Source organism: Sus scrofa, chromosome 16, assembly GCF_054392235.1.
Source record: "Sus scrofa isolate SSC_HxYL_T2T_F1_AM1 chromosome 16, Sscrofa_HxYL_maternal_Yorkshire_Landrace_v2.0, whole genome shotgun sequence".
NCBI lineage: Eukaryota > Metazoa > Chordata > Mammalia > Artiodactyla > Suidae > Sus > Sus scrofa.
Window position 1 is genome coordinate 79,030,486 of NC_139398.1, and position 17,364 is coordinate 79,047,849.

Here is a 17,364-nt window from a genome sequence, read left to right on the forward strand (position 1 = left end):
TGATCAGGCAGGTGGGGTCAATGAATGAAATGGACACAGTCCTGCTCAAAGGATCAGGTAGTACCCAGATCCCTAGAACTTCTACACTATAAGAGATCAGATCAAGGATGTCCATTTTCAGCTTTTTCTAGATAGTCTAGATATCTAACTTAGTATATAATATCTCAGTATATGTAAATGCTTTGTAACTATTACTTTTTTTTCTTTTTTAGCCACACCCTCAGCATATGTAAGATTCCAGTTCAGGAATCAAATCCAAGCTGCAGCTGTGACCTATGTCACAGCTGGGGAAAAGCTAGATCCTTAACCCACTGCAACAGGCTGGGGATCAAACCCTTACCACCTCAGAGAAAACACTGGATCCTTAACCCATTGTGCCACAGCAGGAACTCCCTAAGTCAATTTTTAAAAAGCACTTCATGAGACAACATGCATCCACAGGCCAACCCCTGGATTGCTAGTTTGTGACCTGATTAACAGTTGGTGACTTGGTGTTTGCTTCCTCAGTTTGGGAAACACCAGGATTAGCTTCATCTGTGACACATGGGAGGCCACAAAGCTGTGAAGGTCAAAGTCAGCTTAGGAGGTGATGTTTGTCATCACACGATCAAAGTGTGGCTGTCCACCCTGTGGTCTGCTGCCCACACATCTGCCCACTGAGGGAAGCAGATGACTAAGGTCTTTAGCAAATAACATGGAAAAAAGAAACTGGCCATGGGAAGAGGGAATTGAATAAAAATATAGGAGGAAATAGCTAGCAAGAGCACAGAACACGAGAGAGGAGAGAAGACAACTACCGATAAGAACAGGAAGGAAAGAATACTGCGTGGCTTTGTTCCTCAGCCATCTCCAGGCTTTAAACATCTTCTTTCCTGACCACTCCAGCCCAGCACCACAACCCCAATATGAGTTGGAGCAACTGGGTGGTGTGGAATGATTTGCTTAGAGAAAGCTCACCTTGATATTTCTCTGCTCTGAGCTTTATGAGAGCACTTTCAGGGATTAAATATTTTGACCTTGGGAAGCAACTTGCAGGGTTTCCAAGAATTCCAAAATATATTATTTGGAAGTTGGGGAGTTCACAAGAAAGTCCGATCTCATCTCCCCAGCAAAGGTCTGTGATCTGAACAAGGAGGGAGATTCCAATTCCTGGCAACAGAGTTTTTATCAAGAAACTGTACTTGTTCTAATAGGTGCCACTGCACTATCAGTTAAAGAGAAGAATAACGCCACTGCTTCCCTATCCACCTACATACCACTAGGACAGCCATCAGCAAAGATTTTGAGCAAACCAATCTCACAGGATTTAGACACTTCGCGAACAGTGGTGACATGTCCCTCTTCCCATCCCGAAGACCTGTCCAGCTGGCAGGCCAGGCCACAGATTACACGGCTTCCTTCATAGAAGGCAGTTCACACTTGGCAAAAGGAATTGGAAACAATGAGAAAGGCAATCACTTGTTTGTTCAGCAGCAAAGGTGCAAGCAAAAAGGACAGTGGGATAAACTGGATCACTCCGTGTAAAACATTCTCTCCTCTGCTGATTGTCTCAAGACTTCACTTCATCACTTTATCTCTTTCACTCTTTGACAGTTTGCCTCACGTTGAGCCAGTGTTCAGTATATACAGCTAACAAATGCAAATCCTTACTGTGTGCAAGGCCCTGTGCTAAGTGTCTTTTAAGCACAAGCTCACAACGTGCTATGACATGGATGCTACCATGTTCATTGGAAAGATGATAAAATCATGGCTTGTGGAGAGGACATAACTTGTTCAGGGTCACAGGCCAGTTCTGTGTGCCTCAGAGCCTGGGCTCACTTCACAGTATAATCTCTCTCCTTCTGCTATAAAATCATCTCATCTTCCCCTCTTCGTTTATCATGTGCTGTTTCTTGCTTATCATCACCCTCCTCCCCTTTGGTTAACAGACGTACAATGTCCTGTTCAGGAATGTGCCCTTGACAGATGACTGGAACTGAGTTCTGAAAATGGTATATTGTGTCAGGAGGAGGTTACCTGGAAACGTGTTCAGAGAAGTGAAAGAAGAGTGCAGGAAAAAATGTGAGAGGGAGATGAAGTAATTCAAGACATACAAAAAGAAATGTGGGAGGAGTTCCTGCTGTGGTGCAGTGGGTTAAGAATCCAACTGCAGAGGCTCAGGTTTGGTCCCCATTCCAGTGCTGTGGGTTAAATGACCCAGCCAGTTGTGGTGCAGGTCACAACAGCAATGCAGATTCAATCCCTGGCCCAGGAACATCCATATGCCATGGGCTCAGGGACGGAAGGAAGGAAGGAAGAAATGAGAGAGCTTTAGAATTGCAAGAAACAGAATGTGAGAAGCAGAAAATGCTTTACAGGTATCTGATCCAATTTTACCGATGAAAAAACTGAGACCCAGCTCCTACCAGACTCAGGACCTACTCTAAGATCTTTGACCTTGACCCTTACCCTCCCTTGACACCTCCCTTTTGTACCAAGTCCTCCTATCACCATCAAATGTGCCTTAAGAGAGTATAACAATGGCCTGGGGTACAAAGCACAGAGAGGCAATGTTGGTTCTATCTGAGGGAGATGAGAATCAATGTTCGAACTGCCTCAAAATATAGTGAGGTTCGCCATCACTAAGAAACCTGCTGTCACATCTGGCTGACATTTGTCAGCAATGCTATAAATGGCATCCTTATAGCAGACAATGATTTAGACACAACAATGTTAAAATGGGTTCTGTGAACCAGGGTCTGTATGGCTCCAACAGAGTCATCCTGGTAGTGTTTAAAAACAGAAGCAGACACAGATTTACAAGGAGATCCTGCTGAATAGCATTGAGAACTATGTCTAGATACTCATGTTGCAACAGAAGAAAGGGTGGGGGAAAAAACTGTAATTCCAATGTATACATGTAAGGATAACCTGACCCCCTTGCTGTGCAGTGGGAAAAAAATAATAAATAAAAAAATAAAGTAAAAGTAAGAGCAAAAAAAAAAAAAACTTGATGAAATGATGGTAATAATAAATATAAGATTACTGAAATAAAAACAAACAAACAAAAAAAACAGAAGCATTCCTCAACTATCAGAAATTCTGCTTTGGAAGATTTTGAGACACCATGGAACACCAGATGATTTATGAGTAACTTTTTTTTTTTTTTTAATCTTTTTGCCATTTCTAGGGCTGCTCCCGTGGCATATGGAGGTTCCCAGGCTAGGGGTCTAATCGGAGCTGTAGCCGCCGGCCTAGCCAGAGCCACAGCAACGCAGGATCCAAGCCAAGTCTGCAACCTACACCTCAGCTCATGGCAATGATGGATCCTTAACCCACTGAGCAATGACAGGGATCCAACCCACAACCTCATGGTTCCTAGTCGGATTCGTTAACCACTGAGCCACGACGGGAACTCCATTTCTAAGTAACTTTTTAATACTAAGCTTCTATCATGTAACTTTCTCTAGCATGGTTTCCAAACTGTCACTCAGCCCACTATTAAGCCAACACACATAATAAGCAGTCCACACCAGACTTAGAGTTAAAGGACAAGAGCCATTGTCTCTAAATTCCTGTGTTCTTTGGGCAGGTAATGTATCTTTTTCTGTTCTCAGTGTTCACTTCTTTTAAAGAGAAGAAATGGACTATGACAACAGTGCTAGAACTCTGGTCTGTGGGCTCTTATTCCACACCCAGAGGGCCTCTACCCATCACGGTAATATAATTGCATGAGGCCGGAAGAGACATCACCCAATTGTGGGTATGTATTCTGAGACACCGGGGGGTCTGCATGGGAAGGGATCCCTTCCTGATTAAAGGGGCAAGGGCTCATCAAGAGAAATATTTTCACCCTCATGTCCTGCTACCTCTGTCCTGACTTGAACATGACACATGGAGATGAATGGTATAGCAGAAAGGAAGCTATTTTCCTTGGGGACATTGCTCAGCTGCTCCAACAGTCCTGGACTGTCCAGGTGTAGTCTATACCTGAAGGCACCAAAAGTGAGGCCTTATAGGTTCCTATTTCTATAACAGGGTTTCTATTACTTGGAGCTGAATGCAAGCTTCATGGATACAGCATGAAAACTCTCTTTTCAAATGAAATCTCTTGCAAAACCCCAACACCTGAAATGCATACAAGTGGCTGGGATGTTCAGAAAAATGGATGGGGTGTTTCTAGAGCTACTCCTCCGTAAATTTCTGTAGTGTCATTCCATGGGACCAGAACTGGCCCCAATCAATACCTTTTCAGGTAGAGTCTCCAAAGCACCTGGGATTCTCAGACCTTCTCAAGACTCTTGAGAATTCTCTGCCAGGTTTCTTCTGATGTCTTTCTTTCTCTTTTCTTTTGATGTACTTATTTACCCCCATTTTGTTCTAAGAAACTGAGATCCAATTCGTGACCAATGGCTACTTCCATGCTTTTGTAGTGCCTGCATTTGTATTCAGTGTACAATCATGTTGGCCACAAGAGATTTGATTCTAATTGTCATGAACAGAGAAAGGAGCAGAGTGTGACATGACAGGAAACATTCCTTCAAGGTGCAGATCAAAGGACATCATGGCATGCAAATGAACGGGACATGGGAAGAGGAAAAAAATCATGGGAGAATTAGTATGTGTCCAGGTTATAACCCTATAGGCGTCTGAAATCAAAATAATCTCCCACTGTGGTACAGAAGAAATGAATCTGATTAATATCCATGAGGATGCAGGTTCTATCCTTGGCATCGCTCAGTGGGTTGGGGATCTGGCATTGCCATGAGCTGTGGTGTACATCATAGATGTGGCTCGGCTATGGCATTGCTGTGGCTGTGATGTAGGCTGGCAGCAGTAGCTCTGATTTGACCCCTAGCCTGGGAAACTTCATAGGCTGCACATGCAGCCCATGGAAAGCAAAAAAACCCAAAAAGCTCTAGATAGCTGTCAGCTCCCTGTTCACTGTGTTAGCCTTATTAAATTTCAGGAAAGCATCCTCTACTTAAGAAACTAATGATTATAATCTCAATATTATTAGAGCCTTTCTCTATATTTAATTCATAAATTGATTTTAGCGTTACAGATGCTTAAGAATGATTAAAATAGAGAGGTAATAGCTAGGCAAGGATTTGGAGGTTATACATATTTAAATAACAATAATAATAAAAGTAGTTAAATCAGCAATGGGGGGATGAAACTTTTTCCCCCACTTTGTTAAAAGGGGGTCTTTAAATCACTCAAAGTCAAGACATTCAGGACTACAGGAGAGCCCTAAACACTGCCAGATGGTCAAATCCATAATTCAATCCTCACCTTATGAAACTTTAATATTAGTATTTAATATCACACATTCACCAACAACATGGTACGTGCCCTCAGAGGTGTTTTTAAAATATAAAAGAGGAAGTAAAATCAAATAAATTCATGCCTTAAAAAAAGGATATGTATCATTCTACATTCCTTTGCAAAAGTGTGTCTTGATGATGAAATGTTCCACAGGCAGGGCCTGAATAAGCTAGGCTCCCTGGGACCCCTCACCCCTCACCACCTGGTCCCTTCACTCAACACTCTCAGCAGGAACATCTCTGGACGGAACAAATATGGGTTAAAAATAAGGCCTTAAGAGCCTGCTCCCCCCTCACTTACGAAATCGGAGCCCTTAGGCAATGCTGTTCTTACTAAACGTGCCTTCTGATTACTTCCAGGAGGCACAGTGGGGAAGAATGACCATGGGGTCTTCTTTTGTGAAGAGGGTAAAATACTTCTCATCGAGGCCACAGTTTAACCACACCATTCAGGCTGAACACGTCACTGCTGGGCTTTGCTGTTCTAGTTCTAGCTCTAGTACATGTGTTTCATTCCTGTGCACAGATCTCTTCCGTTCTGTGGCCACGCCTCTCTCCTTCTAGCCTGCATCTCTGCCCTGGATTTCTTCTTCCATCCCCTTCCACACGCCACTTTTTAATCTTTTCTTTTCAAATGCCAAGGGAACTTGATTTTTCCCTCCTATACTTCTAAAAGAGGGAAACTATGGAGTTTCTTCCGGGTAGCAAGCAGCTCTGTTCATACTCCTGCAACCTCAAGTTGCTATTTCACGCTTACTCTGCTCAAGCTTGACACGGACTAAATTTAGAAAAGTATGACATTGGAGCTTACAGAGTCTCCTTTTTCACTAGCAGTGCACTTGGCTATGGTTCACAGTGGTGCCAAATCTGTCCTGGCATCCTGCTCCCTCTGTAGGCAACACAAGTGTAGTCACTGTCTACAGGTCCTACCTTGCCCCAGGTCCATCAGTTCCCAAGCCCTCTCCATCCCAACAGAACCCAAAGATGATGTTTATGAAGAAAGTACTGGTGTGCCATCTCTCAGAATAAGATTTCCTGCTGCCAGTCAGTCCCCAATTCCCTCTGCTAAGAGCAAAACTCTTGAGAAAATAAAATTGCTGGCTGAGAGGGCTGACTTTTCACCCACAAACAATGTCTGGGCACTTATCCTAGGTCTTACAAAAAGACAGGAAAAAGTCAGGCTCCCCTACTCATTATTCACTCATAATCTAACTCTCTGCTATCAGCTACTTATTGAGAGATTTGAGACCTGAAGTCAACACACACCTGTTTTGCTAGAGGTCCACCTGCAGAAGTCAAGCCACCCTTCTTCTGTTCAAGGAGTAGCCAAAAATCCATTCATTCATCCGTTTCCCCAACAAGATGCTTGGCCAAGCCCCCTTTGGAAAACTCCATTGCTGTTACTGATTGCTTTGCCAGTAATCACAAAGTTGTAGTGAGATTTAATCTAGCTCTTTCAGAGCTGAACCAGTTTCTTAAGTGCAATTACATTATATCGTGCATTTTGTAGAAGCTAGGCATAGAATAAGGTATAGCTTTTGTGGGGGGTGGTAGAATCTGTATGGCTTTATAGCTGATATATAGAAAAGAGAATTATTGAAAATTCGATTTTTTTAAAGCACTCTTTCAGTAAGGTATGAAATCAAACCAATCAATGAAATAAGATTCACACTACTATATCTCTATCTTTTAACAATGATTTCTGAGTAAATGACTGTTTTCTGTGACTCTTCAGTTGTCTATATTTCATAAAATACAGAAGTATTTTTTTGAAGAGAACTGACAGTTACTTCAATTTAGAAAAATTGAAAATTATTATAGAAACAGAATTACAAATGTTGAGCCAGCATATTTCTAGGCAAATACATCACTGAGCTTCTTAATGACAGTCAAAATCCCACATAATAATAAAAGGTGCCAGGAACTCGTACATACAGATCTGTTCCTACACTCTGAAAGCGTAATCCAAAATAGAAACTTCAAACTCCGATTCTCTCAAATAAGAGCCATTTTCTGCTAAAAATGCCTCTCTCCAAATTCTCCTGAAGCAAAGAGCACAGTTTCATCTAAAATTATCCTCCCTGCCAATGAACTGTCCTTGCACGTAGAAAAGTTACAGAAGGTTGGAGCAGGATGACAACACAAGAGTTCACAGACTTTGCCTTTTCACAGTCGTGTTGCCGGTCCCATCTAACTTTCCCAAGTATTTCTGCTCTGCTGAAAATCACATCTTGAGGCGGGCTGTGGAAAGAAAAGATTACAACCCACACCAAGTATGTGAGTGATGGAGTTCTAACTTGTACACACACACACACACCCACACACACACACCCAAAACTCAGAGTACTTGAGAACAAACAGCAGGCTTAGAGAGGACAAGAAAGCATGGAAATGCAGGAACGTTAACTGTCCCCTACCTCTCTTGTCTTCTTCGCACAAAGCGGCTGGTGAGAACCCCGCACAGTCCAGGAGGCGTGTGTGGAGAGGCTGGAAGGAGGCGGCCACTGGGCCTGCGGAGGGTGAGCAGGCCCAGCCTGTGTTTAGAAGCTGCCCCAGTCAGATTTTCCAGCTGCAGAATTGCAGCCAAGTCCCTGCCCATGCCTGAAGAATTTCCTGAACAGCATTCCCGGTCTTTTTCTGACTGCTTTGAAACCGTACTCTGTCTGTACTTCAATACGGCTTTGTCAGGCCAACTCCCAGCTACTGGGCTCACTCCAGCTCTCAATGGGAAACACATGTGTCAAGCACGGCCCTGCTCCCCTGCATCGGCGCCCCTGGCGTCTGCTGGGCCCACACTCACAACCACAAAGACCAGGGCTGCTAGAACCGATTCTGATTTCTCACTCATTGTCCCCACGGCCTCTGCTCTGTGGTGCTAGCCGCTGGAGTGGCATCTCTTCTGTCTTCTCCTTAACTCTGCCCCTTTTTAACTGGCTCTGTCCCCAGATGACCCCTGTTGGCTACCTCCCCCCCACCCACCAGCCCTTGCCAATCCTGATAAGGAGCCTGTTACAGCTGAGAGATGGGAGTTCTAAATTGATCTCCCTGCTGGCTGTTGCCTCTGTCTTTGCTCCCAGTTTCAATTGCTCAAGGAGGAACAATATTTTTAGCATTTCCAGACTGGTTCAGGCACTTCAGAATGGTTGCCTTCACCTGATATGTGCACCTTTTGCTGCTGCCACTGAAAATAATGCAATTATTTTTTTCAGACACTTCTGGTGCTCCCTGCTCTGTAACTGTGCTGGTCCAAAAAAAAAAAAAAAAAAAAAAAAAAAAGATGTAACATTTTGCAGGTTGTTGCACTGTGTGTTACGGTTACAGGAAATGCAAAGGAGAAAAGAATGCACCTTTAATCTGAAGGTGTCCTGATCCTCTGCACCTGTGATTATTTCTGGATGACACTCCGAGATGTCCCATCCCATGTACATTCTTCTGGATTTTACGGTCTACCTTTGAGATTTCCTCTTTCCATAAAAAAGGAGGAAATGTCTAAATAGATGAAGAGGGCACTCCTCTTCCCCCACACTGAAAACCCCGTATCTAATGAGCCAAAGCTAAGTTGTCAAGGCAATACTATAAAAAAAAAAAAAAAGATGATTTAAAGAGAGTGCCTCCTTTGTTTTGAGATTTTTCTTTTCTTTGTGGGGGTATTAATATTTTACATTCCCAAACCATATCCCACTAGCAACTGATTTTAAAGAACTGGATGGCCAGATTGTAAAAGTATTGTGTGTTCCTCAGGGGCTGTTGTAAATAATAGATTTGGGATCTGAAGTTTAGCATCCAACTGCACTGGCTACGTTCAGCAGGATTCGACTTTTGCCTTGGGAAGCAGTCAGTGTGTGCATCTGTGTGTGGGGAAGGAAGCATGAGCACCTCTAAGGTCAGGATGCAATTAAGGAATCAAAGAACTTCAGAGTAGGAGGGAACCCCAGAGACCTGCTAATCCAAATTGTTTCAACCCTTCATTTTACACAGGGAAATGGAAGTCCACAGAGACGAAATGACTTGTCCAGAGGTGCAAAGACCCTTAAAGTCAGAACGGATGCTAGAAAGCAACATGTGCGCTAATTTTCCATATGCTTTCTCCATCCCAGCATCATTGGGAAAGGCAGTATCATTAACCTTCATAAGAGCAGGCTTGGCATCGGTGGCCCAGATCTAATCTTAGCTGTTTCTCACTACGGCTGTGACTCCTGGTTAGTTTGCTGAGCCTCCCTGTACCTCAGTTTCCTCATCTGTAACATGGGGGTAAGAATAGAATCTACCCCACAGAATTGTTAGGCTTTGATGAGAAAATCCATGCCATGTGTTTATGACACGGCCTATACATTTCAGTTTAGTTCTCTTTCTTTTTTACATTGAGCAAAACCCAGACCCTTTCTCTTGCCTAAAAGCAAAATTGTACTCTCACATCTACTTTGAGTTCCTAGAATAAACTAATGAACTGATTAAGTTTTCTGCCACCTTACTTTTACATAGAAAGGGCCTATTACCTTAGACATAGCCAAGTTCCTAATGCTTTATCAGAACCAAACAGCTACGTTTCAGTTACTCTCTACACACAACACTGAAGTCTTGCCTCAAGATTAACTCACAGGCAAGGTAACCAGTGAGACCAAATCTGCAGTCAGTTACACAAGGCTGAACAAAGTGTCATTTGCAGAGAACTGGACCTTCTTTCCAAGCCTTAAGAGCTCAAGATTACCCTGCTAAAAATAGAAGACCATTAGCGATTGCAATCCTCATGTTTGGCAACTGCAATGTCCTAAATTAACAACTACAAAACAAAATCCCTAATATTGAGGAAGAAAGTTTCCTGAGAAAACAGCTTCTACAAATTCTAAAGAATCAGCTTTCTATCTGGGGTTCCAGAGCCTTCACTGTAGAAGCAATCCTAGGAACTGGTTATTGAACCACTCACTACATACTAACCATGTCTGGGTGCCCGGCTTCCTTGGGGAAAATAAAAGAGGAAGGGTAGTTCTTAATTTGGATTGGTTTGCAAATGTTTTAGTAAACAACAACAACAGCAGCAAAAAAAAAAAAAAAAAAAAAAAAACAAAACAAAACAAACGAACAACAACAACAAAAATCCCATAGAACAACTGGAAAGACCAAGGTCAGACTTTATACAAAGGCAGAATATTGATGACGTCATCTGAGGAATGCTCCTCTGAGGTCTCTCCAAAGACTTACTCCATGGATCATTTCAGCATGGGCATTTGGAAGTCAATACCTTAGCTTGGGACCCGGTTTCATTACTACCAGCTGGAAAATCCTGAAAAGCTACGCATCTCTTCTAACATTAAGAAAAATTATCCCGAACCTGAAAATCAGGCCAAAAGGTGGTCACATTCTTTCAAAGTCATGTGCGGCAACTGTTTAAGATGATGTCTCGAGAATGAAGGGAAATGTGCCTCGTTCAATTCACTGTGTCCTACTGAATAAAGATCCCAAATACACTCAAGTTACACACTGACTTGGGAAATTTTATCTACTAAAGATACAAGTTATTTCTCTTCAGTAGAAAATATAATCCCAAATGTCATGGCTTACTGCCCTATAGGACGTTAAACGAGTTTTGTATCTAATCTATTAATCCTGAGCTAACTTTCCTTTGTTAATATATCTATGAACAAGTTTTGGACTTACTGGAAAATAGAGACTCCAAATCATCCTTTTTTTAGGAGTTAAATTATTGCTGCAATTTAAATGCATCCATTACTTTAGGAAATGGACCCCCCCCAAAAAAGAAAATATTGCTGAAATTTATGTCAAAGAACGTTCTGCCAATTTTTTTGTTCCTCTGGGAGTATTATAGTGGCCAGTCTTACTTTTAGGTTTTTAACCCATTTTGAGTTTATTTTTGTGTACAGTGTTAGAGAATGTTCTAATTTCATTCTTTTATATATGTAATTGTCCAGTTTTCCCAGGACCAATTATTGAAGAGACATTTTGTATATTCTTTCTTCCTTTGTCATATGCAGATTAATTGACTATAAATGCATTGGTTTACATATGGGATTTCTATCCTGCTCCATTGATCTATGTGTCTGTTTTAAGGTCAGTAACAGTATTTCGATGACTGTAAAACTTTGTAGTATAGTCTGAAGTCAGGGAGTGTGATTACACTAGCTCTGTTCTCCTAAGATGGTTTGGCTATTTGGGGTCTTTTATGTTTCCATACATCTTTTTAAATTATTTGTTCTAGTTTGGTGAAAAATGCCATTGGTATTTTGATAGGAGTTACATTGAATCTGTAGATCGCCTTGGATAGAACGGTCATTTTAAAAATATTGATTTGTCCAATCTAAGAACATGGTGTATCTTTCCATCTGTTTGTGTCATCTTAAATTTCTTTCATTAATGTCTTGCAATTTGGGGAGTCCAGGGTTTTTTGCCTCCTTTGGTAGTTTTATTTCTAGGAATTTTATTATTTTTGATGTGATATTAAAGGGGAATTACTCTTTCTGACAGTTTGTTGTTACTGTAAAGAAAAGCAACACATTTCTATATATTAATTTTGTAGCCTGAAACCTTACTGAAAAGCTTTTACAGAGCAAAGGAAACCATCAACAAAATGAAAAGACAGCCTACTAAATGGGAGAAAATATTTGCAAATGATATGACTGATAAGGGATTAACATCCAACATACATAAACGGATCATACAACTCAATAACAAAAAAATGACCCAATTAAAAAATGGACAGAATAACTGAACACACATTTTTCCAAAGAGGAAATGCAGATGGCCAACAGGCACATTAAAAAGATACTCAACATAGGAAAAGATGCTCGACCCTGCTAATCATCAGGGAAATGCAAATCAAAACAACCCTGAGATACCAACTCACACCTGTCAGAATGGCTATCATAAAAAGAACACAAATAACAAATGTTGGTAAAGATGTGGAAAAAAAGGACACTTGTATACTGTTAGTAGGAATGTAAATTGGTGCACTGTGGAAAATAGTATGGAGGTGTCTCAAAAAAAACTAAAAAAGAGCTACCATATAATCCAGCAAATCCATTCCTTGATATATAAACACCCCAACAAAACCTCTAATTTGAATAGATACATTCACTCCCACATTCACAGCAGCATTATTTACAATTGCCAAGATATGCAAGTAACCTAAATGTCCACCAAGAGATGATTAGAGATATAAAGATGTGATATATATATGAAATATGTATGAAATTTCACATAATGACATTTTTCCATTTGCAGCAATATGGGTGAACTTGAGGGCATTAGGCTAAATAAGTCAAACAGAAAAAGACAAATGCTTATATAATCTATATGCGGAATCTTAAAATTACAACAAACTAATCAATATACCAAAAAGAAACAGACAAATATACAGAGAACTAGCGATGACCAGTGAGGGGTGGGAGGGTCACTACAGAGGTGAGGGAGCGAGAAGTACAATCCATCAGGTCCAAGATAGGTTCAAGGATGTATTGTACAATACAGGGAATAGAGCTACTATTTCGTGGTAACAGTAAATGGAAAGTAACTTTAAAATGGTATAAAAAATTTTTAAACGTACCTATTTGTGAAAACTACTAAACACATGCAGTACCAGTACATCATTTCTCCTCAGTACGGTTTAGATTCCTTTCAACATTTGGTTTGCTTTCTTCTACAAAGGGTTCAGTTTAGCTAATTTCTTCTTAAAACGTGGTGCTGAGATGTGCACAGACTTTGTAGGGGTGCTGGGGCTAATGCAGCAGGCAGAGGCACATCCTCTCACTTAGAGAATTCACCATTAATGCAATTCATAGTAGTATTGGGTTTGGGGGGCAGTCACCTAGAGTCACACTGAGCAGCCAGCTTCAGACAGTGCTCTATCATGAGCACTCTCACCATGGTTTGTTTACATCTGTGATTCTCAAGTCCATATTTATGTAAGACCCATTTGAAGGGAGCTTTTAAGGTAAATACAGGTAAGGGCTCAACCCAGAGATTTTGATTCTATTGCAATGGGATAGAAACCTAGGTAACAAAATCTGTTTGAGGGCCCCTAACCAACCAAGATGATTCTAATATGAGCCAGATTCAAGAACCACCAAGTTACGGTGATAGTTGAACATTTAAAACATAAAGCTGCTGGTGTCACTCTGTGCAGTGAACTCCTTAGAGGGCTTGTCCCTGCTTGAAAGAGAGGCCTGGCCTCACCAGGCCTGGCCAGGTCCCTTGTCTACTTCTTCAGTCTCATCTGCTGCCACTTTCCCTTCTTCCAGTACTTCAAAGAATCATGTATCTCTCCACTTGAGAATCTTCAAAAAAGCTACTCTTTCTCCTTCTGAAAAGATGTTTCTTTTACCTGGATGCTACCTTCACTGTCATATTTTCTTCTATTTAACTCCTATTCAACCTTCAAGTTCATACTCCATTACACTTTCTCTTGGATCCAGTTATCTGAACACCAAATTCAACAATCCCCTGTAACATATGTACCCCAAACAGCATTTATCATAGATGTAATATGTTTTTATTTGATCCATATCACTCTTTCCTAATAGAAAATGAATATTCTCCATGAATGCTGGACCTAGGCTTGTTTGCTCACTAGTGCATCCTAGTTCCTTGCACCATTCCTAGCTCTTGGGGGCAGCGGGTAAAAGGGATGTTTTAAAGTAAGTGAATGCAGGTTTGTTTGTTTTTTTTTAAACTAAGAGCAAGGACATGTGTATAACTCTGTTTTTTATTTTTATTTTTGTCTTTTTGCCATTTCTTGGGCCACTCCCCGTGGCATATGGACGTTCCCAAGGCTAGGGGTCGAATTGGAGCTGCAGCAGCCAGCCTACGTCAGAGCCATAGCAATGTGGGATCCAAGCCGAGTCTGCAACTTACACCACAGCTTACGGCAACGCCAGATCCTTAACCCACTGAGCGAGGCCAGGGATTGAACCCGCAACCTCATGGTTCCTAGTCGGATTCATTAACCACTGAGCCACGACAGGAACTCCAACTCTGTTTTTTAATCTTGAGTTTTTCAAACTTCACTTATCCTTTTGACATGTTAAAATGTTATATTACATTCAGAGTTTTCCTTTAAAAAATAAATATTTTCAAAAACTAATTAGCCATTCACATATTTATCTAAATGAGATAATTACCAAGTCAGGTACCTGGCAAAGCCCTTAAGGCCTGAGTGTTACTGAGTCCAAGCTCATACTCCCTGCTGCACCATGGGAGAATAAATTCAGAAATGAGATGTTGACGTGAGGAATAGCATCTTTATTTGGAAAGCCAGCAGATGGAGAAGATGATGGACTAGTGTCCCAAAGAACTATCTTCCACAAGGTAGAATTCAGGTTTATTCTATACTAAAGGGGAGAAGGGTGTGGCTGGCTGTTGCAAACTTTTTGCTGCCAGGATCCTTTGTTCTTGTAGACATATATGCAGGTCTGGTCATCATGTGCTTTTAAACCTCTAAGACAAAGCGTATTCTCCAGTCTGCAAATTTCTATCTCTAAATTCATGGGAAAATGTTATACTTTAAATGTCAGAGACTTGAGAATGGGTTACCACATATATTTCAGGCTATAAGCTATAGACAACATTCTTTTAACAAAGGTGCAGAGCTAGGCAATAGACCACAAAGGTAAGCACTAAATGAATAGATCCAGTATGGAGTCAGGTTTGCTCTTCTCTGTTACAGTAGGATGCTTATGACTGCTGGGTACAGGATTAGCTGTTCCAGGCACCTGAGGGGGAAGGCTGAGCTGAGACAGAGTCTTATAGAAGTACAAAGTAGTTATGGCATAAGTCTGAAAGAAGCATTTGTCAGGACCCTTTCAGTTACAGCAATCAGACCTCATTCAAATTAGTCACATGGGGAAAAAAATAGAGCTCCCTAAATCATATTACTTTAACACCAACAGGACCTTAAGATGGGAAGGAATGTAGCAACTAAAATATAATCAAGGCTCTATCTTTTTTTCTAGGTTTCATTCTCAGTTTTGCTCCCTCCATTGGCTGGATGTCCACAGGTGGTCCACACACTCACTTTCACAGGGGCAAAAAAAGATCTTTCCCAGAAAGGAAACTAGGTAGCCCAGCTTAAGCCATATGCTTATACCTGAACATATCCCTATGACCAGCAAGTATGAGGCCATCAAATGGCCCATATTTGGCTCCTATGAAAACCCTCATGACTAAAGAGAAGGAATAAGCTCCATCTCCATCACATGGACTGAGTAGGCTAACTAGGGGTTTGAGTAAAAATAGTAGGCAGATAAAAGTCTGGTGTAAACTATGGATGATATGGCACTCAAGACATATTAATAATCTTGCCAAGGAAAGGTTCTTTAAGAAATATTAAGAGGCAGTATTTAGTCAAAGGATAGAAAAATTATTTGCTGTATACAAGCCCAAACCAACTGCATTAGAGTTAAACTAGTGGCAGACAATTAGAACAGTAACATTATGCCAGTCTTTCATTTAAGGGTTCATTTCACAAATAATACCTGATGGGAAATGACACTCACCCTGCTTTGGCTCTTCAAAACAGACGGAGCAAATCCAATCCTGCCTTTCAATGGCCAAGGGCAAAATTATGTGGTTGACTTTGAAGAGACTTTTTGTGTGTGTGTATGGAGCAAATCTGGACCAAGTAGTTTGGCTCAGTGACAAATCAATGACCCACAGTTTTCAGAATATCTCCATTGGCCAGACACAATGTCTAAGCTGAAGTCATTTTCTGTTTTGGAAATTCAAATATATGCATGGTGCACAGTGAAGGATTCTCAAGCTATGTCATTACTTTGAAGAGGAACTGACACATCTGATAATTTAATGTGACCAGTAATGAAACACACTGCAAATATATCTTTTTTAAAGAAATTGATTAAACAGTACAAAGCAAATTCTGGTCTAGTTGTATAGATACTTTCAAGCACCTTTTCCTTTTCACCATACAAAAAAAAGTGATCAATTATTCCAAAATTTCATCCTGGTCCATAATTTCTCATTGTTTTACAACTTGCTGAAAGTAAAACTCTTGAAATATCACATTTTTTATTTGGAAATAAAATTTATTGATCAATAAAAATGGGCCAGATTCCATGATAGGCACTACATGCTAGGCAGAAATAAGTAAAACCTATACTTGCAAAAATGATAGCATCACTCATTTTTGCTTTTATAATCACATTAGTGTTCAATGAAAACAGAATACAACAGTTTTATTCAGGAACTCCAAGCTAATTATAAGCCCTCTGAATGAGTAATGCTGTTTCAAACCAAAAGCCACTCTCAAAATTCAATACCAAACCCTAAAAAGGTACACCAAAAAAGTCAAAAGCTGCCAAGGAAAAAAACTTCCATATTATATATTTCAAATAATTTACTCTTTAGAAGGAGTTCATTTAATATGTATTAGAGACAGAGATAAGAAAATCCAGAACTACTATGCTATCTTGCATCTAAAAGTTGCTTGATAAATGTTTACTATTTTACTAATAATGAGCACTTCTAGTAATAAGAAATGGTTCTTTAATGACAGACAAACACTAATGAATGTTATTACACTAGACTTGCCTTATAAAAATAGTAAGTGTAGTTCTCCAAGTTTAAATGAAAAGATGTTAAGTAACAACATGAAAAATGAAAGTATAAAAATAACTGGTAAAGATAAACATATAGTCAAATTCAGAATACTCTAATACTGAAAATGGTGGTATTTAAATTCCTTTTAACTATAGTTTCCAAGTTAAAAGACAAACATTAAAATAATTATAACTATAATAATTCATTAATGAATAAATGATATTGAAGAACATAAAGTGTGATATCAAAAGCATAAAATGGGGGAGGGAAAAGTAAAAATGTAAATTTGAGTTCAATTTAACTTCAAAGTTAAGTAGTTAGCAGCTGAAAAAAGACTATTATAACTGTAAGATATTTTATGTAAGCATCATAGTAACCACAAAATGTAAAATCTTAAGGACACATTCAGGCTGAAAGGGAAGGGAAGGTAAAAGATAGTCCATGCAAATGGTAACCAAATGATAGTTGCAACAGCTATGCTTATACCAGAAAA

At 40.3% G+C, this 17,364-nt stretch overlaps 1 protein-coding gene across 6 annotated transcripts in view; it reads right to left on the bottom strand.

Moving 5' to 3' along the window:
* SGCD (sarcoglycan delta) overlaps window positions 1–17,364 on the bottom strand; it is a 1,031,224-nt gene that overhangs the window by 432,443 nt on the left and 581,417 nt on the right. Inside the window, exon 1 of one of the 6 annotated variants that reach the window (XM_085001532.1) lies at window positions 7,714–7,786. The exons of 4 other annotated variants lie outside the window; for them this stretch is intronic. The gene's annotated coding sequence lies outside the window, so the exon portion shown is untranslated. Of the gene's footprint in view, window positions 1–7,713; window positions 7,800–17,364 lie in introns of those variants that run through there. One more of the 6 variants, NM_001144123.1, reaches the window with a different exon arrangement.